We start from the raw sequence: 26,645 nt of genomic DNA, 5'->3' as shown, positions 1-26,645 counted from the left end.
GAGAAAGACAAATACAGTATCTCACTTATATGTGGACTCTAAACAAAACCACACAAAACAAAACTTGAACTCACAGATACAGAGAACAGATTGGTGTTTGTCAGATGTGGGGAGGGTTAAATGAGTGAAGGCAATCGAAACGTACAAGCTTCCAGTTATAACGTATAAGATAAAAAGGCCAGGGTGTGCCCGTCATGGCTCAGCGGTAACAAACCCAACTAGCATCCATGAAGACACGGGTTCAATCCCTGGCTTCGCTTAGTGGGTTGAGGATCCAGCATTGCCGTGAGCTGTGGTGTATGACATTGCTTCATTACTTTAAAACATTTTGGTTGTTGCTATTTTCCCCGAACTCCCTTATTCAGCCCCAAACTGCTGCCTCCAGATGTCCAAGCGCGCGTCACCTCGACCGGGTCTGGGACACCGCGCTTCCCTTTCCTGTCTGCGGATCCAAGTTCAATCCATGGCACTTGCCCTGCAGCCTGAAGAGCATCTTTAGCGCTAAGAATGCTGCAAGGGCTCACAGTTCCCATTTATTGAAAATGTCTTTCTTTCACTCCCAGAATCATTCTCACCAAATACAGAATTCTGGGTTGACACCTTGACTTTTGTTTGTTTTTACAAATGGCATCCGTTGTGTTCTGGCCCCCGAGTCTCTGCTGAGAATCCATGCTTTGTCTTCGTGATGTGTCTCTTTCCTCCCCCTCTGGCTGCTTTAAAGAGCTTCTCTTTGGCTTCTGCACTTTGACTACAGTGGTTTTATTTGTATTGGTCCTGCTTCTGCTTTGCTGACCTTCTCGCATCTACAAATAGATCTTTTTCATCAAATGTGGAAACTTTTGCCTGTTATTTCTTCAAATATCTTTTCAGCTAAGTGTGTGATCTCAGGTAGACCTGAGTTGAGCTTTGGGGCAGAGCGTGGTGGGAGGGCCTGGGCTTGGACTTTGAAGTCCTTTGGGCAAACGAGTCACGCCTTGAGAACTTTGGTTTCCAGTGGATTAGCAATGAGATCTTGCTGTGTAGCACTGAGAACTATGTCTAGTCACTTAGGACGGAGCATGAGAATGGGAGGAAAAAGAATGTGTACATGTATGTGTGACTGGGTCACTATGCTGTCCAGTAGGGGAAAAAATTGTATTGGGGAAAGAACAATAATAAAGAGATAGATAAATAACGACGACAAAAAAAGAACTTCAGAAAATTAAGACCCTCACCTTATGGGATGTCTCTGAGTTAAGTGGCAAAGCAGGTATAAAGGGTTTAGAAAGTGAAATGGTGGGGCTGACTGGTTTTCAAGTATTTCTTCAGGAAGCCCCAGTTAAAAAGCACATGTAATCAATTAGTCCCCTACTAACATCCTGAAAGACTCATCTGTTGAACTACCTGTCAAAGAGCAAGGAAGGTATATGTCCTTTTGCTGTGTTTGGAGGGAGAAAGCACAGGAGAAGCCCCCAGCGTGGGTGCCAGGGTTCTAGCAGAGCTGGCAAAGGGGAGTGGGCACACGATGTCCAGCCAGGATGCACCAGCAGCCTGCTCCCCGCCAGACACTGACCTGGGGGCTGGACTGGTTTGTTCATTCTTATTGTCAAGTACCTGCCACACAGGAGAGGACGGCAAAAGTAGTGATCGCCAGTTGTCACCTGCTCTGCCACAGCAAAACCAAAACAACCCGACGGTCCTCCTCGCAGAATGAATGTCTTCTGGGTTTTTTTTTTTTTTTTTTTTTCAATTGTCATTGGTTTCATCTGACAAATGTTTGCTTTGGACCTTGGTGCTTTGTCTCTGCGTGAGTTTCGGCACCGGGAAAACAAGGGTGTCGTGACTGCAAGAGGTAAACAAGGTTTCCAGGCTACCTACGTGCTCTCCTGCGTTGGCAGCACGCTGCTGCCTGTCTGGAAGGCCAGCTCACCGTGAGGAAATGTACAAGTGTTGGAGAAGAAGGCCCCTGTGTTGCTCTATCTTGAGTGATTCTTTGCGACGGGTGGATGGAAATCATTGCTGGAAAGGAGTGGGAGGAAGGATGCACAGATGAGGGGCAGTGGTGACAGGTGTCAGAAGGCAGGACAGGGGCGTGCTTGTGAGGTGAGGGAACGGAAATCTGGCCGCAGCTCATGTACTCATCAAGGGCGACCAAGGGTGACGGCCTGCTGCAGTGTCATTGCATCTGCCAGCAGCTATGTGCAACTAACTCTGCCTTTGGACTGGCAACATGGCCCATGACTGGGAAGGAATCTTCGGGACCGAGGAATGGTCAGCAGACACCGCAAACACATCAGTCTCTGTAGAGTCAATGGAGGTATTTTCTCCTTCACTTGAAACAATGCTCCCCATAGTCAATGCGCAGGTCAGCAGTTCTTTTGACGGTTTCATCAACATTTTATGCACAGAAGTTTAAACACTTAAGAGTTTTATAGGAACAGAGATAAGCAAATCAACGCACCTCTGTCTCCCAGAGAAAGAATATTTTGACAGAAGAAATGTGTACTGCTTTGCTCTTTGTGGCAACCAATTCAAACACCTCCCAGCCAACCTATGCTCTTCAGGATAACTAATGAATGAAACTGTCTGGTGACCCTTACATAGGAAACCTAGTAAGATAAAAATATTCTTTGTCAGACAAGCACGGCAGTGGTCCTGGCTTTATGCTATGCTGTTATCAAGCTTGATCTAGTGGAGCGGGTGGGGCTGGGCTGCCTGAAGAGGGTTGGCAGGGGAGCCTGAGGAAGCTTCTGGAGAACAACTCAGCCTAAGGGGCAAAGTCCACCAGTCTGGTTCAAGGCCGGCATTGAAGAGGCAGAGCGTTTCTCTATAGCCAGTTTGCTCAGACTGCATCCTTTAGCCCAGTTTTCATCAAGAAAACTCTGCGGTGGAGAGAATGAGACACACTTCGAGGACTTGGCTCCAGCCATACGTACATCTGGCCAATCCTCAAGTCTGCAGTTAACAATAAAGCTAACTGATTTCCTTCAGTTGCTTGAATCAGGTATGGATTCCCTGCCATTGAGTGATTCTCGATAAACACAGAGAAGTGGCTATGGTTCTGTCTTTGACCATTTAACGTTACGGTTGCTTGTGACCTGCACAAAAAAACAATCTTCAAGAAAGAAGTCACGATGGCTTATCCTCCGTCTCCTACTGTCTGGGGGAACTGGTGAATGAGAATACCAGGATTTATCTTTGGGAGTTTTCAAAAAGCTGACGGTCTGGTGAGATGATGACAATGGGCCGAAGAGCACCTCCCCAGAAATACCCGCATCTCTCCCGAGTAGAGCCGAATATCTTGGGACTGGGGCCCCTGATCTTCAAACTGCCACAACCTCAGGGCATCAGTTTCTCTAAACAATGAAGGGAATGGGAGACTCTGAAATGATGAGCTGTCTGGGGGTCTTAAGATTTCTAATCTGTATCCAGTGGGGGAGGAGTTGAGAAAAGCTGGGGGGCTTTATCCATCCCATCAGTGCTTCGTGTGGGATCTGTGTGTCTCCTCTGGAATCCCCTCTGGTCATCCATCATTCATCACTTAACAAATGTGTGAATGCCTCCTCTGGGCAGGCACCCTGCTTAGCACAGAGTGGTGGACGGCTGGACCAGGGCCGCGCCATGATGGACTCTCAGCCTCGCTGGGGAAGGTAGCACACAGTTAACGAGGGTGAAATGTGCTAGGCATTGTGAATGGGGAAGTATGTGTGTTAATCAGGACTCTTAACAACAAGAGAGAGACATCAAGCTAGTTGAAGGAAAAAGAGGCTATTGACCGACTGCATAAAAGCCCTGGATTCAGGCTTGGCTGAATCTGGGGTTTCAACAATGCAGTTCAGTCTCTGTCCTCATCAACCTCAGGTCCCTGCCTCTCCCTCTCTCTCTCTCTCTCTCTCTCTCTCTCTCTCTGACCTTTGCTTTCTGCTGCATCATCTTCCCTTGCAGGCAGGCTCTCTGACTGGCAAAGATGGCTCAGCTCCTGGTACCTCTAGCACACAGTGGTGGATGGCTGGACCAGGGCCGCACCGAGATGGTACACGAGATGCCATAAAAAGAGAACTCCTCTTTCTCCCAGTTGCCATAGCAACCCCCTCAATTGGTCAAAGGGTTCTTTTTGGTCCTTGCCTATCACTGGATCAATAATTGTGCCCAGGGCTTTGGGAGTTTATTCATGGCTGGTCTTGTTTGTGGGTGTGTCCTGAGGCTACACCAAGAATCTGGGAGGTGTATTCTTGAAGACGTGGGAGGTGGTCCCTGAAACTAATACAGGGATCCCATACTGTGTGCTACGTGAACGCCCAGCAGGGCACGTGACCTGAGTAAGAGCATCAGGAGAGGTTTATTGGAGGAACCTGACACGTGAAGCATGGGTGACATTTCCTGTGACCACAGCTGACCTTTATCACATGCAGGCTACCTGCCAGGGCCCAAGCACTTCGCTCGTATAACCCTCACCGTGCTTCTGCCTTAAGGACAATTATTTTGTCCTTCTCAGAGAAAATGCAACTGAGGCACAGAGAAGTTAAATAACGTTCTCGTGGCGCCGCAGGTAGTAAATGGATAGGGTATTAGGTGAGTGAAGTGGGAGAGAGACAGTTCCAGGTGGGCAGACCCAGAGGTGCCCCCGAGAAACTGGACTCTTGAGAGGGCAGGGGTGCCAGGCGGAAGGCTTGGTGGTGGACGTGAGCACAACGGGGCACCTGAGTATCTGTTTCTCCACTGCCTTGAACATACAAGTTCACTGCTTTGTTTTCAGAGGCTGATAAGGTCAAAGATGTAGATAATAAACTACATTGAGTTCCCTGCTTAGACTCAGAGCCTTGGCCCAGGGCTCTGGCCAAAAAAACATGCCTCTATCAAAACCGGTCTTTTTCCAAGTTCCTGTTGTGGCTTATCAGGTTAAGAACCCAAGATAGTGTCCGGGAGGATGCGGGTTCGATCCCTAGTCTTGCTCAGTGGGTTAAGGATCCAGAATTGCCACAAGCAGCTCCGATCTGCGTTTCTGTGGCTGTGGTGTAGGCTGGAAGCTGCAGCTCTGATTCGTCCCCTAGCCTGGGAACTTCCAGATGCTACAAGTGCAGCCATGTAAAAGAAAAAAAAAAAAAAAAACCCAAAACAAAAAAACCTGGTCTTTTTGAAGAGGCTTATCAGGGGTGGCCCATTACTCCAAAGGTTTTAACAACATTGCAACCATTGTGTTGCTGCTTATGGCAACTATGTGATTCTGCCTGGCCATTGGGCTCATTTTAGGGAGTAACACAGCCTGATTTACCCCAGATCTTTCCCTTGGTCCTGAATTCGTTGGCATTCCAGATAACTTGTTTCCTCTCCCCCTTATCGTGTGTTGGAATATTTTCTGGACACAGATTAGGCACCAGTGACAATAATTCTGGACATCTTTCGTTTTAATGACAGGTCACCGCCCCCACTGCCAACACCCTGGGACCCTGGATCAGAAACCATCCTATAGAGAAACATGGTATTCCTAGCCTCACCCCGGAGCCTAAGGACACGTCATCAGAAGTGGTAGGTTTGCATCTACAGAGATATTTAGAGGAGAAGCATCTCTTAAAACCTCTCTGCAAAAGTCCAGAAGTGGGTGAGTACCTTGTGGATACCATTAATGTCAAGTGGTCTGCAAAGCCATTCTGATGTGCATTTCTCTGATAATTAGTGATGCTGAGCATCTTTTCATGTGCCTGCTGGCCATCCGTATGTTTTCTCTGCAGAAATGTCTATTGAGGTCTTCTGCCAGTTTTTGGACTGGGTTGGTTGGTTGTTGTTGAGTTGTGTGAATTGTTTGTATACTTTGGAGATTAAGCCCTTGCCGGTTGCATCATTTGCAACTATCTTCTCCTGTTCCGTAGGTTGTAGTCTTTTAGTTTCTATTTGTTTAATGGTTTCCTTTGCTGTACAAAAGCTTATAAATTTGATTAGGTCCCATTGATTTATTTTTGCTTTTATTTCTACTGCTTTGGGAGACTGACCTAAGAAAACATTTATACAGTTTATGTCAGAGAATGTTTGCCTGGGTTCTCTTCTAGGAGTTTGATGGTGTCATGTCTTATGTTTAAGTCTTTAAGCCATTTTGAGTTTATTTTTGTGCATGGTGTGAGGGTGTGTTCATTCTAGTTTCATTGATTTACATTCACCTGTTTAGTTTTGCCAGTGCCACCTGCTGAAGAGACTGTCTTTTTCCTATTTTATATTTTTACTTCCTTTGTTGAAGATTAATCAACTGTAGGTGTCTGCGTTTATTTCTGGGCTCTCTATTCTGTTCCATTGATGCATATGTCTGTTTTGGTACCAGTACACACTGTCTTGATGACTGTAGACTTTTTTTTTTTTTTTTTTGGCTGTGCTCATGGCATACAGAGGTTTCCAGGCTAGGGGCTGAATTGGAGCTGGAGCTGCCAGCCTACACCACAGCCACAGCAACTCCAGATCCAAGTCGCATCTTGGCAACACCAGATCCTTAACCCATTGAGCGAGGCCAGGGATTGAACCCTCAACCTCACGGTTCCTAGTCGGATTCATTTCTGCGGTGCCACAACAGGAATTCCTACTGTAGCTTTGTAATAAAGTCTGGGAGAGTTATGCCTCCTGCTTGGTTTTTTTCCCCTCAGGATGGCTTTGGCAAATCTGGGTCGTCTATAGTTCCATATAAACTTTCGGATTATTTGTTCTAGTTCTGTGAAAAATGTAAATCAAAACTACAGTGAGGTATGACCTCACACCAGTCAGAACGGCCATCGTTAATAAGTCTACAAATAACAAATGCTGGAGAAGGTGTGGAAAGATGGGAACCCTCCCGCCCTGTTGGTGGGAATGTAAATTGGTACAACCGCTATGGAAAATAGTAGGACATTACTCAGAAAACTAAATATGGTTGATCCAGCAATATGATCTAGCAATCCCACTCCCGGGCATATATCTGGACAAAACTACAATTCAAAAAGATACATGCACCCCTATGTTCATAGCAGCACTATTCGCAACAGCCAAGACATGGAAACAACCTAAATGTCCATTGACAGATGAATGGATTAAGAAGATGTGGTGCATATACACAATGGAATACTACTCAGCCATAAAAAAGAATGAAATAATGCTATTTGTAGCAACATGGGTGGATCTAGAGATTATCATACTACTAAGTAAAGTAAGTCAGAAAGAGAAAGACAAATACTATATGATATCATGTATTTGTAGACTAAAATATGGCACAAATGAATCTGTCTATAAAACAGAAACAGACTCCCAGACACAGAGAACAGACTTGTGGTGGCCAAGGGGGAGGGGGAGGGAGTGGGATGGAAGATAACATAAAAAAGGAATGTATATTTATACATGACTGGGTCACTATAAAGGAATGCGTGTGTGTGTGTGTGTGTGTGTGTGTGTGTGTGTATCTATATCTATATATGACTGGGTCACTTTGCTGTACAGCAGAAATTGGCACAACATTGTAAATCAATGTACTTTAATAATAAAAAATAAAATACAGGGAGTTCCCGTCGTGGCGCAGTGGTTAACGAATCCGACTAGGAACCATTAAGTTGCGGGTTCAATCCTGGGCCTTGCTCAGTGGGTTAAGGATCCGGTGTTGCCGTGAGCTGTGGTATAGGTCGCAGACACGACTCGGATCCCGTGTTGCTGTGGCTCTGGCGTAGGTCGGTGGCTACAGCTCCGATTGGACCCCTAGCCTGGGAACCTCCATATGCCGCAGAAGCGGCCCAAAAAATGGCAAAAAGAACCCCCCCCAAAAAAAATACAATAAAATACTATTCTGTAGTATGACTGGGAAAGATGGGAGAGACGATGACAGCGAGGAAAAAGCCCACATCAGCGCATTGCTGGAAGCCTCTGAGGTGCAGTGACAACCGTCACACTACTTTTAGCCACCAGGATGCTCTTTGAATGAACGTTGTCTTCACGACAAGAACAGCTAAGATCTGTTTTAATCTTTACTGCTTTAAAGAAATCCCAACCCAAGGCTCGCTGCAACGCAGGAAGTACATTAAGCATATTTCACATTCCAGATGCCCCAGGGACCCAGCCCTTGGAAGAGGTGATGAATTATAACCTGCTGAACGGGGTGCCAACCAGCTGAATCTCAGCCCCACCTGTGAGGAGCTCGCATCCTTCCTTCATCCCGGAGAACACATTCAACCCAGTGCAAGGCAATCAGATGCTCCCTAGGCCAGGGGCTCTCCAAGGGGGCTGATTTTCACCTTCCAGGGCTGCCGGGAGACATTTCTGCATGGGAGAGGAGCCACCACTATCTAGCACGTAGAGGCCAGGGGTCGTGCTCATCATCCTGCGAGTACAAGGCTTTACCGGGCTGCAAACTCACCAGCGGACAGAGTGAGAAAGCTGTCTAGGGAGCAGCCTTCGTCTGAGCGACAGCCGCCCAGGCTCTGACTTAGAGCAAACCCTTTGCATAAGGTCTCCATGGCAAGTTGCTATCAGCTTGCAACTGGGGGATGCCCTTAGTTCACAGTGAAAACCTGTAAATACCACTGTCCTGGGGGTTTTATCCCCCCCAAGCCTCTGAGGAGTCAAGGAATAAAACAGGCACTGATGGGAGTTCCCGTCATGGCTCAGTGGTAATGAACCCAACTAGTGTCCATGAGGACTTGGGTTCGATCCCTGGCCTTGCTCAGTGGGTAGCTATGGCATAGACCAGCAGATGCAGCTCTGATTTGACCCCTAACCTGGGAACTGCCATATGCCCTGGGTGCGGCCCTAAAACAAAAATAAACAAACAAGCACCGATGAAATCATTCCTCTGGTTTCTCCTTGTATCAGCAGAGCACGAATTAGGTGAAAATTATTGATGATTATTGTAATAATGAGCAGTAGGCACCGCACAGGGGCCTCTTAACTCACTAGATGTTCCTCTTCATTTTCTCTTTTTGGGGCTGTACCTGCGGTATATGGAGGTTCCGGGGCTAGGGTCTGAATCGGAGCTGCAGCTGCTGGCCTACACCACAGCCGCAGCAACGCCAGATCCAAGCTGCATCTGCAACCAGCGCTGCAGCTTGTGGCCATGCTGAATCCTTAAACCACTGAGGGAGGCCAGGGATCGAACCTGCATCCTCAGAGACAACGTCAGGTCTTTAACTGGCTGAGGCACAATGGAAACTCCAGATATCCCACTGTTTGCATGAGGCAACTGAGGCCTAGAGACTTCAACCACCTGCTGAGGATCCCACAGATGGCTGTGTCTCTAACATGCTGGGCGGGGAGGTTGGGAGGGGCAAGAGCTGAAGCTCCCAGAAAAGGGAACGGTGCCGGTTCCAAATGACAAGAAGGAGCTGGCCAGGTCACAGCAGAGGTCGTCTGGAGAATGTGGTGACAACTATGTCCCTTACCCTGACCTGGACCCCCAGGGAAGCAGGACAGTGAGGTCTTAGCACTCAGCCAACTCCGGACAGCCTTTTCCTGCAACAGTGTCTGGCTATAAGAACACACCTTTACTGGAGTTCCCATCGTGGCTCAGTGGTTAACGAATCTGACAAGAACCATGAGGTTGCGGGTTCGATCCCTGGCCTCGCTCAGTCGGTTAAGGATCCGGTGTTGCTGTGAGCTGTGATGTAGGTCGCAGATGTGGCTTGGATCTGGCATTGCTGTGGCTCTGGTGTAGGCCGGTGGCTACAGCTCTGATTTGACCCCTAGCCTGGGAACCTCCATGTGCTGCGGGAGCGGCCTTAGAAAAAAGGCAAAAAGACAAAAAAAAAAAAAAAAAAAAAAAAACACACCTTTACTGTGGAAGAAGAAATGCCCCATCCGTGCATTTCGGTGACCCCACCTGAAATGACACCAGCCTGGCGCCAGAGCTAATCCCGATGTTCTCTGGGCATCTGTTATGTGGCAGGTACGGTGCTTGGTATTTTATAAGAACGTGGTCATTTGTTCAGCCCGGTACGACAATCCCTGTCTTAGAGCATGAGGAAAGTGAACTCTGGAGAAAGCTGAAATAACGCGCCCGGGCGTATGCGGCTTAGAAGGTGCACGGCCAGGAGCCGAAGCCGTGTTCTCTGACCCTAGAGCCACACGCCTCGCCCACGAGAACACTGCCTGGAAACACTTTAGACTAGGGGTGGACCCATTGCCTCGATCTGCTTGACCAGAACTGTGGTTAACTGGGTACTTGCTCTATGTAAATTTCTGCCAGGTTCTTTACGTGTGTATGTATTTCTATGTTAATATAATACATTCTACAAGCAGTTTTAGAGTCACAGAAAAACTGAGGGGAAAGTATGGAGAGTTCCCATATACACCCTGCCCCCTACCCAGTCTCCCCCAGTATTAACCTCCTGAATTATTATGGTATATTTGCTACACTTGATGAATCAATGGTTGACATGCTATTATTAGCTAAATTCCATCGTTTACATTAAGGGTTAGTCTTTGGGTTGGATGGTCTATGGATTTGGACAAATATATGCCTTATTTATCCCCCGTGCAGCACCACTGAGCAGTTTCGCCGCCCTAAAAATCCTCCATGTGCTACCTATTCACCCCTCTGCCCCTTTCCCCCACAAGCCTCTGGCAACCACAGATCATTTTACTGTCTCCATGATTTTGCTTTTACCAGAAGTTGGCATCATACAGTATGTCTTAAAAGAGGACACACACAAGTGCTTTTAGGGTCTAAATTCCAGCGTCTCCTTTCCTTAATTGTCTTTGGCATCGCGGCTCCATTGCCCTTTGATTCTCATTGAGGTTGCCGGTCACTCATGATCCCTCTAGACCTACAGTGTGAATTCTAACCTGCCTGAAATTTAGCGTAACTTAGAACACTCAGCCAAGGCTTTTCTTTCTTTCTTTCTTTTTTTTCTTTCAGCTTTTTCTATTTTCCTAACTTTTTGCTGAGACCTTGGGTATCATATTATTTTTCCTGGTTCACACTGAATTTTTTCTGCCAGGACGTTGCTGCTTCCAGGCCTTGTCAGGGAGAGCCTCCTATGGTCTTTCTGAAGGCGAATCCTGCTGGGTGGGACTGCTGAAAGCCTCCTTGGTTAAGCTCTACCCATCTGCCCAGCAGGGCTCGGAACACTTGCTGGCCGAATTTACAGATATTAACTCCGTGTTCCCTCTCCGTGTTGCCCACGCAGAGCATTATAATCTACCACACTCTACTTTACCTCCAAGAGTCTTTTAAAGAAAATCCTGCAGTCATATTTTGAGCACTGAGGGATATTTTGATAAGAATATGAAATTTATAATCTCCCAACAGGGTGAAATAGCTTGCAGAAAACCACACCGCGATTGAAGTGGTAGAATTCAGATTCAAATCCAGATCAAGTGCAAAGACGAAGTTGGTGGGCCTTGAATCACACCAGGCTTCCTAAGGTGAGATACTGTGACGGCTGGCTGGGTCAGAGGGTTGAGGAAGCTGTGTGGGGTTCAGGAAAAGCCTCCACAGGAGACCTTCTGAAAGCAACTTGAGAACATCAATTCATCGGTTGAAATGATATACTGCTGAAACTCATTGTTTTAAAATAAGGCATATATAGTTCTTTATTATAAGGTCAAGCATTGTTCAAAGTGTCTTGCAAATACTAGCCCATTTCTGTGTGTTCATTAAAACGTTTTCTGAAGCCAGCACCCTGCAATTATAGGCTTTACAAACTGCTACTGTAATTCCAAGAGTGCCAAACCCAGTGGCTGACAATGAGCCCCCATCACTGACCAAGGAAATCTGAGGGGTGCGGAAGCGGGCAGGAGGTGTGGAGGGGATTCAAAGGAGTGGACAACGGGCTATCGTTTTTCCTGTTTTCCTACAAAGTTACAGAGGAGGCTGGCAGGATTAATCTATCACCTACTTACCTCTCATGTCACAGGTTACTGGATCTCTAAAGACTGTGGTTCTTGCTTGGTTTTTTGGAGCAAAGAGAGACAGCAATGACGGAGCCTGTGAGATAAGCACTGTGGACTCCTGCTACAGTTTCTGCCACCTCTGGGGGAGTAGCTCCGGAAGTAGTCGCTGTGACTTGCCCGCCAGCCAGGTGCTCGTCCTACCGCCAGGGCACAGGCAGGCTCAGGCTTCCGGCCCTTCCCGAAGAGGGGCAAGGTAAGTTATTTATGAAAATAAGGGAAGAGGAATAAAATATTCCAATGATAAAGAACGAAGATTTATAATAATTAAAAAAACAACAACCCTTGAAGCGGCCCCCCCCCCGTCTCTTAGTCTAAGAAGCAAACTGGCCGCTGGCTAGCACCGGTCCGGAGGGCGTCCAGGGGCCACGAGGGCCGGGCCTGCGGTGGTAGCTGCGGGGACCGGAGGATGCGGTCGGGCGGCGCGCTGGGATTGGCGGAGAGAATGGCAACAAATGGGCGGGGCGACCGCCTCGGCGGCGGCAGGCACCGCCCACCGCGGGGGAATCCCAGGTTGGGGCGCGGGGCGCGCGAAGACGCCGCGCCCCGCCCCCCGCCCCACCCCTCCCGCCGCCCGGGCCGGAGCCGCCACCGCGCCGCGCTGCCATTGGTGCCCGGCGGTGACGCGGGCAAGAGGGCCGGGGGCGGCCGGGGGCGCGGGGCGCGGCTGATGAAACCGGCGCCGAATCCCGCCCGCCTTCGACTCTCCATTCAGTCGGCGCGGGCAGGTGTGATCGGCCAGTCAGCTGCCAGCGGGGCCTGCGGCTGCCGGGCGTCCGTTACCCGAGCTCCCACTCGCGCTGCTGCTCCCCGTGCGCCGCATCTCCGCCCGAGCGTCCGTCAGTCCGGCCACGCTTCCATCTGAACGTCCGTCAGTTCGGCCGCTCGTGCGTGGGTCCAGTCCGGGTCTTGCCCGCATCCCGCCGCCCGCCAGCCAGCCGGGTAAGTGCCCGGCCTCCGCCGGCGCCGGGGCAGCTGCCCCGCTCCGGGTCACCTTGCGGGGGAATCCCGGCGCCGCGTGGGGCCGCAGGAGGGCGGCGCGGGTCCCGGGCAGGGGCGTTGGTATCCCTTTGGATGGGCGGGGGCCGGGTGGCTGGTGCCGCACGCGGGCCGGTGCCCATGCGGTTGTCTCTGCCACGGAGTCCATTTTGGTTCCCTGAAGGCGCGGCGTGGTGCATGATGCAACACCAAGTGAGTAAACGTGGGCGACCTGGCGCTTAGGGGATGCCGACCCCGCGCTCCCTGTCGGGCACCCGGGCGCGGGGACGTAGGGGTGGTCGCGGTGGGCAGGGGGCGGGGAGCAGGCACGGGCCCGGCAGGCATCCGGAGACCTTCCCTTACATGGCGCGGAGCGGAGCACCCCGCCCCGCCACGAGGTCCACGATGTGTCATCGGCCGCGGGTCGGAAGCCCGCCGGGTGGCTGGAGGGTGGTCCTGCGGCAGGTGGCCGGCCGGGCCGGCGCCGCCCACGCCGCACGCCGGCCGCGGCGCCCACCTCCCTGGACCCCGGACGCGGCCGGCTGGCCTGCACCTCTCATCTGCATTCCCCTGGGTTATTTAAGGGAAGTTCCCCCCTCCCCCCCCGGCCCGGGTGGGCTTCCTTGTGACCCAATTGGGCCCTTAAAGGCTGGGTGGTTCAATACTTCCAGATGGGTTGGAGGGGAACGAAGTTCTTCCGGCTTCACCAAGGCAACCTATTTTCCCTGTGTTCCTTTCTACGTAGCAGAAAACTCCCCAGGCCAGGCAGGTCACGCCGTCATTCTAAAACCTGTGTGTACACAGCAGCAGTCTCTGTAGTACTACTACCGCGTGCTATTTTCGCTCCTTCCCCTTTTTGGTGGCTGTGGGAACCAGATAGAGTCCTGTGTAACTTGATTAGGCTAGCCGGACAAGTGCCTTCTGGCAGAAAAAATACACTTGCCAGAGCTCACCTTTTTTCCCCCTAAATAAGCTCTTTAAAATGTGACCAGGAGAACTGTTATGTTGGCCTCTGGCTGCATTTCCTAATTGTGTTTAATTTGAATTATAATTTATTTGGGATTTATCGTAATCGTGTCTCGCCATTTACTGTTGTGTTAAAATAATAGGAAACCATGATACATTTATCCCCCTGATATTTTTAGTTGGTCTCAGTGGAAATTATTATTTCTGTATGAACAAACCCTTCTGTCATTAAAACAAAAGATCTTAAGTCGCAGAGTCAGGAACTTTGGGGAACAAAGTCAGCAATTGATTAAAATGGTTTTTAAAGGTTTAATATATTAAGATCATATTTCATTATTATAGATAAAATTTAAAGGGTATCAAAGTTTTGACTAAAAAATATAGGACAAGAATTAATAGAGATCAGACATGTGCTCAGTTTAAATCTGGATTGAGCCACATGGGTGCTCTTACGCATATAATTGTTTACTTTAAAGGAAAAAGGGCTTGAAAGACAGGATTGCTGGCCTCGGGGAGCTTGAATTTTAAGACACATGTTAATTATATTTGATAGAACCTTCCATTCTTTGATGGAATTAAAGACATGTTTACCGGCTGTTCTAGTCTGTAGTTTCTTTTCTACTAAGGCCAGTAAAAATATGTAATTATGTTGGAGGGCCCAGCATTATGTCTAATTCAATTAATCCCTCTCGTTATTAACTATGTATTTGAAGGTATTGGCTTATTAATCCCAGAGAGGAATTTGAAGCAGGAATAAGTGCACCCTTGTTATGGAGAGAAACATTTCCCTCTGACCCTGGAGTGGTGTGGCCAGGGCATCATCTGAGATGTCCACCTACCACCTGGCTCTGAGTCCCGGGGGCCAGGCCCTGGTGTAGCTCTGTGTGGCTGTCCCCTCCAGCCCGGGGCACTCACCCCTGTCTGTTCCAGTTGAGGGCAGGTCCCGTGGGCTGAGAAGACTTTGCTTTTCCTCTCCTTGAGGCAGTGGGTGGTGGGAGGCTGGCCTGGAGTTGAAGAGTCACTTCAGACACGGTGCAGAGAAGAGATGAGGGGGGCAGGCGTAGAAGCAGGAAGGCCAGTTCAGAGATGCGTGACTTAAGTCTGGAATAAAACCCAGGTTCCGCGGATTCCTGCACGAGAGAGAGAGTAATGGCCATGTGTCATCTCTGAGAGAGACCTGACGGCAGCTTGGGCCGGGCTGGGCACGACAGGCACGTGAGCTGGTGGAGCTCTGCCCCACCTGCAGGCTGGGGTGCACGCTCCATCTATAGATTTGGCACCCCACACGTGGCCTGTGGATTCCAGTGTAGGGTGTGCAGGAGGCGGAAGGCGGTTCCGGGTAGGGTGGAGCTGCCGTGTTAGTGAGAGGGGGGAGGCTGAGGAGGCAGCTTGTTGGGGAGAACTTCTGAAAAGTCACAGCTGACTTCCATCCTCCAGGGACAGGACTGAGCGAGGCTTTGCAGCCACCTGCCCCATTAGCCAGCTGTGCCTCCTCACCCTCAGCGGGACCCCTGGGTGCCTGCAGCCTCCTGGGGCTCCCCAGCGCCCTCCGGTGGGCATGTGGTCGTGGCTTGTCCCCAGGCTTAGGGGTTTCTGGGGCTTGAGGCCACAGGCATTGGCTGTGCCCACCCTAAAAGTTGTAGCCAAAGGAGATTAGTCACTTTCGTGGCAGGTTATCAGTCCCGTGGGAAAGCGTCCCTTTTTTCTCCGTGGTCCCGTCCCCACCCCCCGACTCCAGAGCAGCTTTGAAAGTAAATACTTGTATTCGCTCAAGGTGAGTCTCATTTGTTCATCGGAAGGACCCAGGCTGCGGGAAAGACGGCGTTGCTCGTTGGAATAGATTCTGGCTTGAGGTCCCCATCCCGCCACACCCCCATCTTTCGTTTGGCTTTTCCTCTGGTTACTGTCATTAGCAGCGGGGACCGCCACGCGGCAGATGTGGTGAACGAACCCCGCACGGCCGGAGGTAGCGCTGTGTGGACCTAGAGCCTGTGCAGCGTCCGTGCAGCCCGGGGTCGTCGCCCGGGAGCAGGCTCGCTGCTTCTGGGAGTCGAGGGCAGGCAGTGCCGGCGCCTCCCGAGGCTTCTGAAGCCCGGGCTTTGCTGCCGGCTCCGGCGCAGCTTCCAGAAGGTCCTGTCGTGCCGGGACCCTGGAGACTTGCTCTTGGTCCGCCTGTAAACTGCAGAAGCGTCCCTCTCGGCCTCTCCATAGCGAAGCTAATAACCATGGCGTGCGTGGAGTTGCAGGGAAGAATTACGGTACGAGGTCAATACTTTGCGATTCTTTCTTTACGAAGTAAGTTCCTTCTGTTGCCAGGCTGTTCTTTGGATGATGACAGCCAGAAATCAAAATCAGGGAAACCTTCGGAGGTGACCGAGGGGTGGATTCGCGTAGAGGTGGGAGAATAAATGTCCTTTGCTTGGTGGGACCGTCTTTCCACGGCGTCTCCCCGTTTCCTGAGTCACCTTTCCCCTCTGGAAGCAGTTGTGCCCTTAGCATTGTGATTCCTGTCCAGTGCTTTCCTCAGAATATTCATGCAGTGAGGTTCTTAGCTGTGAGAACAAGCAAATATTCTCCCGTGTGCGTAGGAGGGGACCTCACTCTCCGCCTGTGCTCTGGGCACAGCGAGCTCTGCCTTGCGGGGACCCTCTGGCGGCCGTGCGGCCCGGGGGCGGCCTCTGCTCCAGGCTGGGTGGAGGGGGATGCCCAGAGTGGGCTCCGCTCGTTGGATAAGTGCCTCGTCTAAGGTATTTCTCAGAGCCACGTCGCAGTTCTTTCCCATATTGTTGCATAATACCTGGCTTCTGGTGCCTACCTTATAGGGTTGAGAGGATTTAAATGAGGCAATGGTCCAACATTATGCACTTGACCTAGCTTCTGGCACATACCAAGCTCTTAACTTAAATGTTACCTATTATACCAGAATGAAAGCTCGGTTTTTTGATTTAGGTGTGGAGAAAAACAATCTATTCCAATTTTATTTTGCTCTCCTTTTTTGCCAAGGTGTTAAAATACAGGTCCTTCCCCTTGGAGTTGTGTCTGCGTGGAGCGGGCTGGTGCAGTGCCGGGCTGGGGCGAGGCAGGGTCCTTCAGGTCTCAGGTTCACCCCTTGGGGTTCAGCCCCTGCTCACCCCTCTGGGAAGCAGAGTTCTCGGCCCATTCTCAGTGCTTGCCTGCGTGTGCATGTGTGCGCGTGTGCGTGTGTGCGTGCGTGCGGATGAGAATGTGTGTCTCTGTGTGTTTAGAGGAGTGTCTGCCCTCATCCGTCCTGACTCCAGACATTTGGTCCAAATTACCCTCAGGGCTTTGAGTTTAAAAACCCGGGGCTATCTCCCTTTCCCACCTTTTCCCATCCGTTCCTTGAGGCATAATGTTGGTCGCCTTGTGTGTTGGGGTCGGGTGGGGGCCCATCGCTGGGGGCGGCAGTGAGGGGAAGGGAGCAAATGTTGTCCTACTGGCGTCTCATCGCCCTGTTGTCACCATCATCTTCCTGCCCAGGAAGAGGCTTGGGGTGACCTTTTAGGGTCAACTTGGAAATAGTCTCTTTGTATCTTCTTATCTGCCCACCAAGTACCATTAACCAAAGCCTCTTCCACCAAGTGGGAAGGAGGGGAGAGGCCCTGGGGCTGAGTAAGGTCAAGACTACAAGCATGTGTTAGTGCTCGCAGAGGCGTGTTTCATTTTATTCTCAGACGCCCCGTGAAGCTGGTACTGCTGTTTGGCCGATGGGGAGATGGAGGCCCTGAGAAGTGACACAAGTTGCCAACGGGCTCAGGGTAGGGAGAAAGTGGCCAAGCGAGCCCCCCCCCGGGGGGGGTGCTGGCTCTGGAGTCCTAACACCTGTGCTGGGGCTCCGGCCGCCTTTGACCGCGTTCTGACAGCCTTTGCACCTGAGATGAACACACACACCTGGAGATGCTGGGCCCCGGGCCCCTCTCATCTGTGTGAGTCTCAGAGGTGCAGAGCCAGCTCCCTGCCGCAGGACGGCACCCGGCTTGCTTGCTCCGTTTGCCCTGATGTTTTTGAGCGCAGCTTTACCCCTCTGAGCCCCCGCAGCAGTGCCCTGGGCTCCTGGCACAGCTGGAGCTCTGGTGTTTTGGGGACAGCTGTGTTGGCCAGTGGCCAGAGCCAGGCGCCGGGTGTGTGGCAGAGGCTGGGCCGCGTTCTTTCTGGGTCAGTGGTTTGGCATTGGCTTCACCAGAGCCTCTGGACGTGGAACTTCCTGCCCAGGCCATGGGAGCCCTGCTTCGTTCATCTGCCTCGTCATTTCTGGGTGACCCCCCCTTTTGGGGAGGGCCCTGTGCTGGGCCTTGTTTGTAGCACTCCCCGGGGCACCCCCCCCCGCCCCCCGCCGCCCCTACAACCTCGAGGCCAGAGGCTGTAGTCGTCCTGCTTGGGTCTTTACTTGGCCAGTTTCTGTAGCAAGGGAGGTGGGGAGGCCAACCCTCCAAACGCGGGGCTGGGGGCTGCCCAGCTGGGGTAGCAGCAAGGCCATCTCCCTGGAGAGACTGCACGCGGCAGGGCCCCTCGGCCATGGCCTTGGCCCCGAGGAGAGGCCCTGGGTGCCGACAGGTGGGGTGGGGAAGCCTCTCCACCCCTTCCTGCCTCTCTCCTGTCTTCCTGTGCTCGTTTGGCTTTTTGGGGGTAACATGTCCAACTTAAAGAAAACTCCCAGGAGTTACAAGCAGCTCTCCTCCGTTTTCACAAACTCACTGGTTTCCGTTCTGCTCCTTCTGGTCTCTCTGTCGCTCGGTTGATCTATCTGAACACACGCGCTTTTTTCCTGACCCATTTGAGAGCTAGTCTAAGACGTCAGGTCCCTGTATTTACCCCACATGCTTCAGTGTGTTTCCTAAGCATAAGGACGTTCTCTTACGTGACCACAGTGTGACATCAAAATCAGGACATGTAATGTCCATGCGACATAGTCATCTAGTCCACAGGCCTTACTCCTCTTTCAGCTGTCCAAATAATGTCCTCGTATATGTAACATGTATAATGTCCTTATATATGTAATTTTTTGGAGAGAGAGGCTCTTTCAGTGGAACCGTGGTCTGATTATTTTTGTCTCACAAGGCTCTTTAAGAAAAAATGGTTCTTTCATGAGGTTGCGGGTCCGATCCCTGGCCTTGCTCAGTGGGCTAAGGATCCGGTGTTGCTGTGAGCTGTGGTGTAGGTTGCAGACGTGGTTCGGATCCTGCGTTGCTGTGGCTCTGGTGTAGGCTGGTGACTACAGCTCCGATTCGACCCCTAGCCTGGGAACCTCCATATGCCACAGGTGTGGCCCTAAAAAGTAAAAAATGAAAAAATAAATAAAAAAGAAAAAATGGTTCTTAAAGTTAGAATACACATTGTAAAAAATTTGGAAACTACAGGAAAGTAAAAGGAGAAAAGAAACACTCTCTGGATGGCCACATGGTGGCTGAGCGCCTGGCCAGGTTCACGTGCTTGCAGGGTGGGTGACCTGGTCACCCAGACCTGTGCCCTCAGCACGGAGGGCAGGAGCCCGTGCTGAGGCCTGGGGCCTCAGGGACAGCAGGTGCCAGGTCTGGAGCATCCGCCTTTCATGCCCCGCCCACCCCCCAGGCCGCTGCCCACCTGAGCAGGCCAGCTTCACCCTCTTGGGGTGGGGATGGGTGGAGATCGTTATGAAATCCCCAGAACTTGTTCGAGACTTGAAAGGAAACATGGCAGGTCCTCTCTTGTCTGACACGCAGCCCTGGCTTCCGAGGCTAAGCCCAGGCCTCGTGGAGACATCAGTCGTCTTGGCGAGTCGCTCGTGGTTGTTTTAAGAGCCTCTGGGCCCCTCCCGGCGGGCCCGTGGACCGGTAAGGGGAAGAATTCCAGACTCTGAATCGTACTCTCTGCCAGCGACCGTGCTGCCCACCGGTTCCGGGGGCAGGTTCCAGACCACTGCGTGCAGTGTGGCTCTGGCTCCTACGTTCCACTTGTCGAAACTGTCCCCTTTGTCATCACCCGCAGTACCCAGGGGTCCCCCTTCTTCCCAGCCCGGCAGGGGTCCTCGCTGGGGGAGGCTGGTTTCTGGAACAGTTTTGTCCTTCGGAGCTGCCTTGTCCACGTCCCCGGCTTGCCTCGTGTGCACCTCAGTTTCCCCGAGCTGTGAATCCCACACCGTGAGTGGAAAAGGGCCTCTGAAGGTCACGATCAAAAGCCTCAAGTACTTTTCCATGTTTGTTTTCCCTCCTCCTGCCCCAGACCCCTCCTGGAAGGCGCTGGCCTGGACCGGGCCTGCGCTGGGCAGCCGCCCAGACGGGACGCCCCGCTGGGCCACGGAACTCCTAACCTGGACGGGCCAGGACTGGAGGCTGCTCTTCAAAGAAGCCCTTTGAAGTGCAAACATTTCCTTTCCTGAAAAGAAGGGAAATTGAAATGAAAACGTATTGTTCTGTGCAGACAATGTTCTCTTGGATCAAAGAGGGCGTGGGGCTTATAAAATGAGATGCACACATTAGGCCAAACCGTGGCTCGCGGGGACGCTGTGAGTCTGTGGAGGTCCCCTGTCCTGGTCCGTCATAGGTAAGGTCGGGGCTTCCTTTTTTTCCCACTTAGGGCCCTAAATCTGGGTCTGACATGCTGTGCTTAATTAACTGTCTCTCTCATTGTGTTTTTACCACGTGGGGGGCGTTTAGAAATGTCTTTTGGGTAAGTTATGACACCATCCATGATGGAATATCATGTAGCCGATAAAAGTGGTATTTTCAGGGAACACTTGATCTTTCGGGAGAAACTTTACTGTTAAAAGTGAAAAAAACCTGGATGCCCTTTCCATTTTCACGTTTATCTTGATAGATGGGATACATGTATTTGCACAGAAAGGAAACCCTTAAGATCAAGCTTTGCTTTGTTCACCGCTGGGTGTGGAGCATCTGCATTAGTGCCCACCGGGTATTTGTGAGTGGATGCTTTCATAATTAGTGAAATAACAATATATTTTGAAGGGGAGGGGATGTCTTTGAGCTAAATAGTAACATTTTGGCAAGTCGGAGGAGCAATAAATTATTTAAAATTTCTGTGGTCATTCTGCCCCAGCATCTCGATGTGGGGTTTATTTTAATTTTTTTGGTATAAATATGTATTGCCTTTTGTACTTTGATACAAACCGTCCTGAGTGAGTGAGTGACGGCTCTAGTTTTAGCATAATTGGGTCCTGCTGAAATCAGAGTAATCAGGGTCAACAGCTTTTCCTGGGTTGGTTACGAGGCACCTTAACAGACGGGTTGGTCAAGGCTGCTCGATGGCTAAGGCGCTGCTCGTGTCCCACTGTCGCAGCTTGACTCTCCTGTTGAGCAAAGGCTTTGCCTGATTTGCCCAGGATTTCTCATTTTCAAACGCTACCACCAAGACACACTAGGAGGCTGTACGTGGCCCTTTTCCTGATTTAGAAAGTTCTTTAGAAACACAGCCTCTTAGGGGGCATCGTGGGGTGGCCTTGACAAGGGCCCTGGTCTCAGGGATTTCGCCTCGCAGCCCGAGCCTCTCCCTGGTGAGATGGTTTCCTTTCTCCCTCAGAAGGACGCAGGCACTTAAGCTCCAGCGCCTGATGCTCGCGGGATTCTAGAAGCCCCCCTGGGAAGGCTTCCTCGGGGCTCTGCTGGGGGAGGGCTGTCCCGAGGGTGGCGACCCGCAGCCTCCTGGGCTTCGGTCCACACTAGGAAATGAACTGACACTGTGCTCAGGAGCGCACCCAGAGACCCGTGTAATGACACACAGACTAAAATGAGCCTTGCTCCCCGGCAAGCCTCCTTCTTACACCTGCAGGGTACTCGGAAAACTTCCCCCCCTTCTGTTGCATTGCAAAAGTCCTGGTGGCGACTCACCGCTTGCAGACACAGCTGGCCCTGGGCGTGCTGGCCTGCACGTCACCTTCCCTCCTCCGTGGTGTCCTGAATCTCACACTCGCCAGACAACACAGGAGGCGTTCTCCGTGCACACCAGGTTGGACAAAGCCAGTCGGAGGGAGGAGGTTTCTTTTGGCAGTAATTGAGGGTTTCTGGCTGAAGTGGACGTTATGCTCTGTGGTGATTCTCCAGGAGGCAAATAGGGGCACCGGGCAGGACCCGTCTCAAGTCCCCGTGTGGTTTCTGCTGGCCCGAACCTGGGCAGCTCTGGCCTCAGCTGCCCTCCCGCGCCACCGTCCTGAAGGCGGCCAGGCTGTGTGCGATTGTTTCTCAGCCGTGACCCAGACATTTGTTCATCGTAGCACTTGGGCTTTTTGTGGTCGTTCTTTATTCATTGTCATTTGAGGAAGAGCCCATCCGGAGGGCGTGCCTTCTCTTCAGCGTGGAGGGTTTGTGAGGAGAAGGATTCGCTAATAGAAATACTAATTTTTGGACTCTACAGTCTGATGGATTTAAATTGAACAGGGCACTGAAAACATTATATTACCAACAGCAAGCATACCATTAGATAGTTCTTGAAGTGGTTGCGTGGATTTTATGTAATTTTAAATCTTATTCGAGAAGTGTTTGATTTTTTTTTTTCTTAGAAAATAAATATTCCTTAAGTAACAAGTCTGTGTGTAAAACTTTAAAACCATTATAAATCAGGGGAACTGATTCTATGGAACAGGAGCGCAGGGACCACAGAATTAGAACAAGATAAATCACCTCGTTTATTGAAACAGCATGCAAGTATCTGTCCTTGTCTCTTGTAACGTCTTTTATTTACTATGTTCCTTAATAAATTTATTGTTAAGAATTCAGTCTTAATTTATAGTCTTTTCAAAATTCATCTGTAAGTTACAGCTATTGCCATCGCTGTTGTTGGTTTGTGGGAAGAATCCTCATGAACTTGATTTTATGCTGTTACGTATGTTAACACTGTGTGAAACAGAGGATAATCTATAATTATAATTGCATAACATGTCCCACATAAAGCTATAACCTCACATTTTTAGCAGCTAGTTTTTTTTTTTTTTTTTTTTTTTAACTCTTGTTGGAAGACATTTATTTTTCCCTAGGGGGCAATCTTTGGCAATATCAAGCAAGATCACTCGTTAATTCTTTGAGTCATCTGTACTGAATGGGGAGGAATGTTGTGCTAGTCCCAGAGTTTGATGCAATCAGGATTTTGGAAAACTATCAGGTGTAATTTGTGCTGGGATTCAGGCCTAATTACTGAGAGCCTCGTAGTCTGTGGGCCGGTGAGTCACGGCGCGGGCATCGGCACCTTGACTTTCTCGGGCAGTGAGTGGAGAGAACACACTGCCTCCAGCGGAGCTCTCGCTGAATCACCCTGGAGAGCCTCTGGATGGGTGGGAGCTTGGGGCCTCTTAGGGGGCTGCTGGCTCTTGCCCCCACCCCCTCGCAGGGGCCTCTCCAGCAAGGTGTGTGGCTCTGCATGGATGGAAATGCCATCTTGCCCTGGAGAGGCCCCGGTGGGGGGAGGACAGGGGGAGAGAGCGCAGCCTCCACTCTGATGCTTTGTTCAAATGAGTGATGACTGGAGATTTCTGGAACTGCCCTGGCTGTGGTTGGCTTTATTATGCGTGTGCCCGAGGGCCGCCCCCCTGCTCCGTCTGGACCATGCTCTCTAGAGGACCTGCGGATACAGACTGCACACTCAGGGGAGCACACATAGGGGTTGGGCCAGATGTGACAGCAGGGGCCACAGTTAGGATGGAGAAGAGGCATCTGAGTAAGTAGGACGTTTGATCTGCCTGATGCAATAGTGCCTGTCACATCCTGAAGTCAGAGCTCGGTGTCTAAACCACCTGGACAGGTGTGTGCACACAGACCGGGGGGGCGGGGCTTGTGCACTTCCCACAGCTCTGTTTCCGGTTTGGGGCCGAGTGTCTTGCCAGCTCAGGACGCGCGGTAACTGGCGTCTGTCAAACTGCTGGCACCTGCACCAGGTCACGGAGACCTCAGCCACCGGGGATTGCATGCTCCTTGCAGCCAGGCCCAGCTGTGGTCCCCTTGGTGGCCCCCGGGCCCAGAGCAGTGCCCAGTGGGGTAGATGCTCAAAAGATGTCTTTTCCGGAACCTGAGTGCTTGCTGTGCCCAGGCCGTTTACCTCATGCCCTCGGGGTGGGAGGGGCCTGGGGCCGTTCACCTCCCACCAGCCTGGTTATCTGTTTGCCACCAACTGCAGATAGGAAGTGGTCGGTCAGGCCTGGAGGTGGAGCTCCCAGCGGGGAGAAGCGATAGCCAAGGCCCGGCAGCAAGAAGGGACAGGACAGCCCAGAAGGAGACCAGCCACCGCCGCCTCAGGTCGTCCATGTGCACCTGTGTTGGGCCACCTGCAGCCCTGCCTCAGTTTCCCCATCTGCAAAACTGCAGGCGGTGACACTCCCCACTTTATGCTCTGGAGACGCCCAAGAGTCCTCTGAAATTCCGTCATCTAAATGTTCCTTCTCACCAGGGAAGTGAAGAGGGCAAAGTCATGGGAATGCCATGTCATTACGTTCACGTGTGCTGGGTTTTGTTGTGACTGTGTCATCTGGTTCATTAATTCATCTGCTCGGTGGAAGGCTCCCTGTTAAATCGTACATAGAAACAGCGACTGCGTTTTTCTTTAGAATTCGGAGCTTGTGATCACTTCTGTAAAAGACTGTGAGCCAAGACCAGACCTTCCTGGAGGGCCGTGGAGGGCGGTGGTGATCACGAGGCCTTGGGTAGCTTCTGCATTTTGCATCCTGCCTGTACTGCTTTATGAAATCCCACCACGGCGTTGTGTCTTGGGGAAAATCAGATTGAATTCACGGCGCCTCATGCAGGACTGTAGAGGGTATTTTACAGTCACCGTTCTTACATGTTCCTGTCTCGAGAAACTTGGCCCTTGTCTGTCTCGGCAGGTGTTGGGATGAGCAGCGAGTTACACAGGTGAGCCCTTGCGGTTGGGCCCATGAATGGTCCCTCTGCTTTCCCACCCCATCACCTTGGCAGAAAGGGAGCCTCCATGCGCTGAAGGGGACATGACTTTATAGTTCAGCAAAGCAGCCAGTGAGAACGTTGTGCTGTGTGTTCAGGTGTGCAGAGTGCCTATAAAGGAGGAGGGCACACCCCCCCAGCCCAGGGGACGCACCTCCCGCCTGCTAGTGGATTGTCTGAACGTGATGACAGGTGACCTGTGGGACAGGGGTGTTTATGAATGTGCCGGGAGTCAGTTGTGGTGACAGGAGGGGAGCAGGCGCTTGATGGAAGGGGCGAGGCCAGAGTCCTTTGTTCCCTGCTGCCTAACCGTGAGGTCCCCCTGGGGACTCTCCCTACCCTCTCCTCCAGGTGCCCCAGGCTGGCCTCCCCTGCAGATAACCTGGCCTGGAGTCCAGAGGTCTTTTTGTCACCGGCAGAGCCCAGACTGAGTGACCCCTGGGCAAGCCCCAGCCCTCTGGGCCATGTCCTCTGCTTCTGGATTCGGAAGAGATGGGACTAGGATACTCGCTTGGGGGTTTCCAGCCCTAAAGAGGAATCAGGTGACAGTCCGTGACTTTGGAGCCACCAGAGAGCTCCGTGTAGCAGTTTGGTGTCCAAACTGTGCAAGGGCACGCTAAGTGGGGCAGCGATTGTCTGGTGGAGCAGGAAGCAGAAGGTCTGGTGTTAGGACGCCGATAGAGAGTTTGATTGAAAAGTGTCACTCAGCCTGTGTGAGCCCAGAAATGTTGAGTGCGGTGATCTGTGTGACCGGAAGGAGAGAGGGGCTCTTATTTAAAAAAGGGCACCTGGTAACCAGCATCCACACGGTCCACCAGACTTGCACTGTCGGAAGAGCCGGTATGTTTCCCCAGAGCGCCTCTGGGAAGAGCCAGCGGCATTGGACCAAGGATTTCAGGGTCTGATGCAACACTCGTGGCTGCTTACCCATGGTCAAGGGCAAGGACTTCCTCCTGGGCAGCCGCGTCCTGTGGCGCGTGTGGGGCGTCTCCTGCGGAGGTTTTGGCATGTTGGGATCAGCCGTGAGACGTTTCATCCCCCACCCATCTGACCAGGAAGAAAGCTTGAGAGAGGTTCTTTTTCAAAAGGATTAGGCAGCTGTACACATCAAAATATATGCAGGCCCCATCAAAGGAAAAAGAAAGCAAGCTTGCTGGGTTAACCCAGCCAGCGTGAACGAGGATGGAGCATGTCAGCAGCAGCAGCAAAGCCCAGCTGAAGCCCTGGGCTGTGATTCTAGAAGGAGCCGTCTTCTGCTGGACACGCTTCTTTTGGAAAATCTTTCTCAGTGTCTTGTTTTTGCTTCCTCGCTTCCTCTGAGAGACACTTGTCCACAGTGGGTGGTCTCCAAGGTGGGAGAGAGAGGGGAGGGGTCCTGCCTGCTTCGGGCACTGCGGGCAGAGAGAAGGACAGGCGGGGCTCTTTAAAGTTTGCTGCTTTGGCTGGGCTGGCACGGGAAACCAGTGTGGGGGATATTGAAGGGCCACCACTTTTCTAGCCCTGGGGCTCCGGGCTCACGGATCACCTGTCTCCCAGGAAAAAATAGCCAACCGGAGCAGATGTCCCAGACTTGTGTTCCCTCTGCAGCCTCGTCTGCGTCTGGGGTGGGCCAGCCTGGAGACAGAGGCTCCCCCCCCTCCGGGCGCCTTTCCTGGGCCTCAGCTGCAAGGATCCCCCGAAGGGCGTTCTGCAGAGGGTCCTTTAGATGTGCTGTGGTCCAGGGTCTGAGATGACAGCGCTCTCCTATTTCCATATGCAGATGCGCGAATGTAATAACACCACGCCCCCCTACTGGGCAGTGCACCCTGGGCTACGCCACCGAGTTCATGTGAGGGTCAGAGGAGGACAAAGGATGGCAAACGGTCATATCCGCAAAAAAGACTTCAATTGTACGGCCGCAGGTCAGATGCTTAAATATCTGCTCTCTGGACAGAAGCCCAAGGA

The 26,645-nt window shown here is 51.6% G+C and overlaps 1 protein-coding gene across 5 annotated transcripts in view; it reads left to right on the top strand.

Moving 5' to 3' along the window:
- The window catches only part of SLC7A1 (solute carrier family 7 (cationic amino acid transporter, y+ system), member 1), a 66,602-nt gene continuing 52,477 nt past the window's right edge, over positions 12,521–26,645 (top strand). Inside the window, 1 exon segment of one of the 5 annotated variants that reach the window (NM_001012613.1) lies at positions 12,521–12,807. The gene's annotated coding sequence lies outside the window, so the exon portion shown is untranslated. 5 annotated transcript variants of the gene reach the window in all.

This window comes from Sus scrofa, chromosome 11 (genome assembly GCF_000003025.6).
Source record: "Sus scrofa isolate TJ Tabasco breed Duroc chromosome 11, Sscrofa11.1, whole genome shotgun sequence".
Lineage (NCBI taxonomy): Eukaryota > Metazoa > Chordata > Mammalia > Artiodactyla > Suidae > Sus > Sus scrofa.
This window is presented reverse-complemented; position numbering and strand designations above follow the sequence as displayed.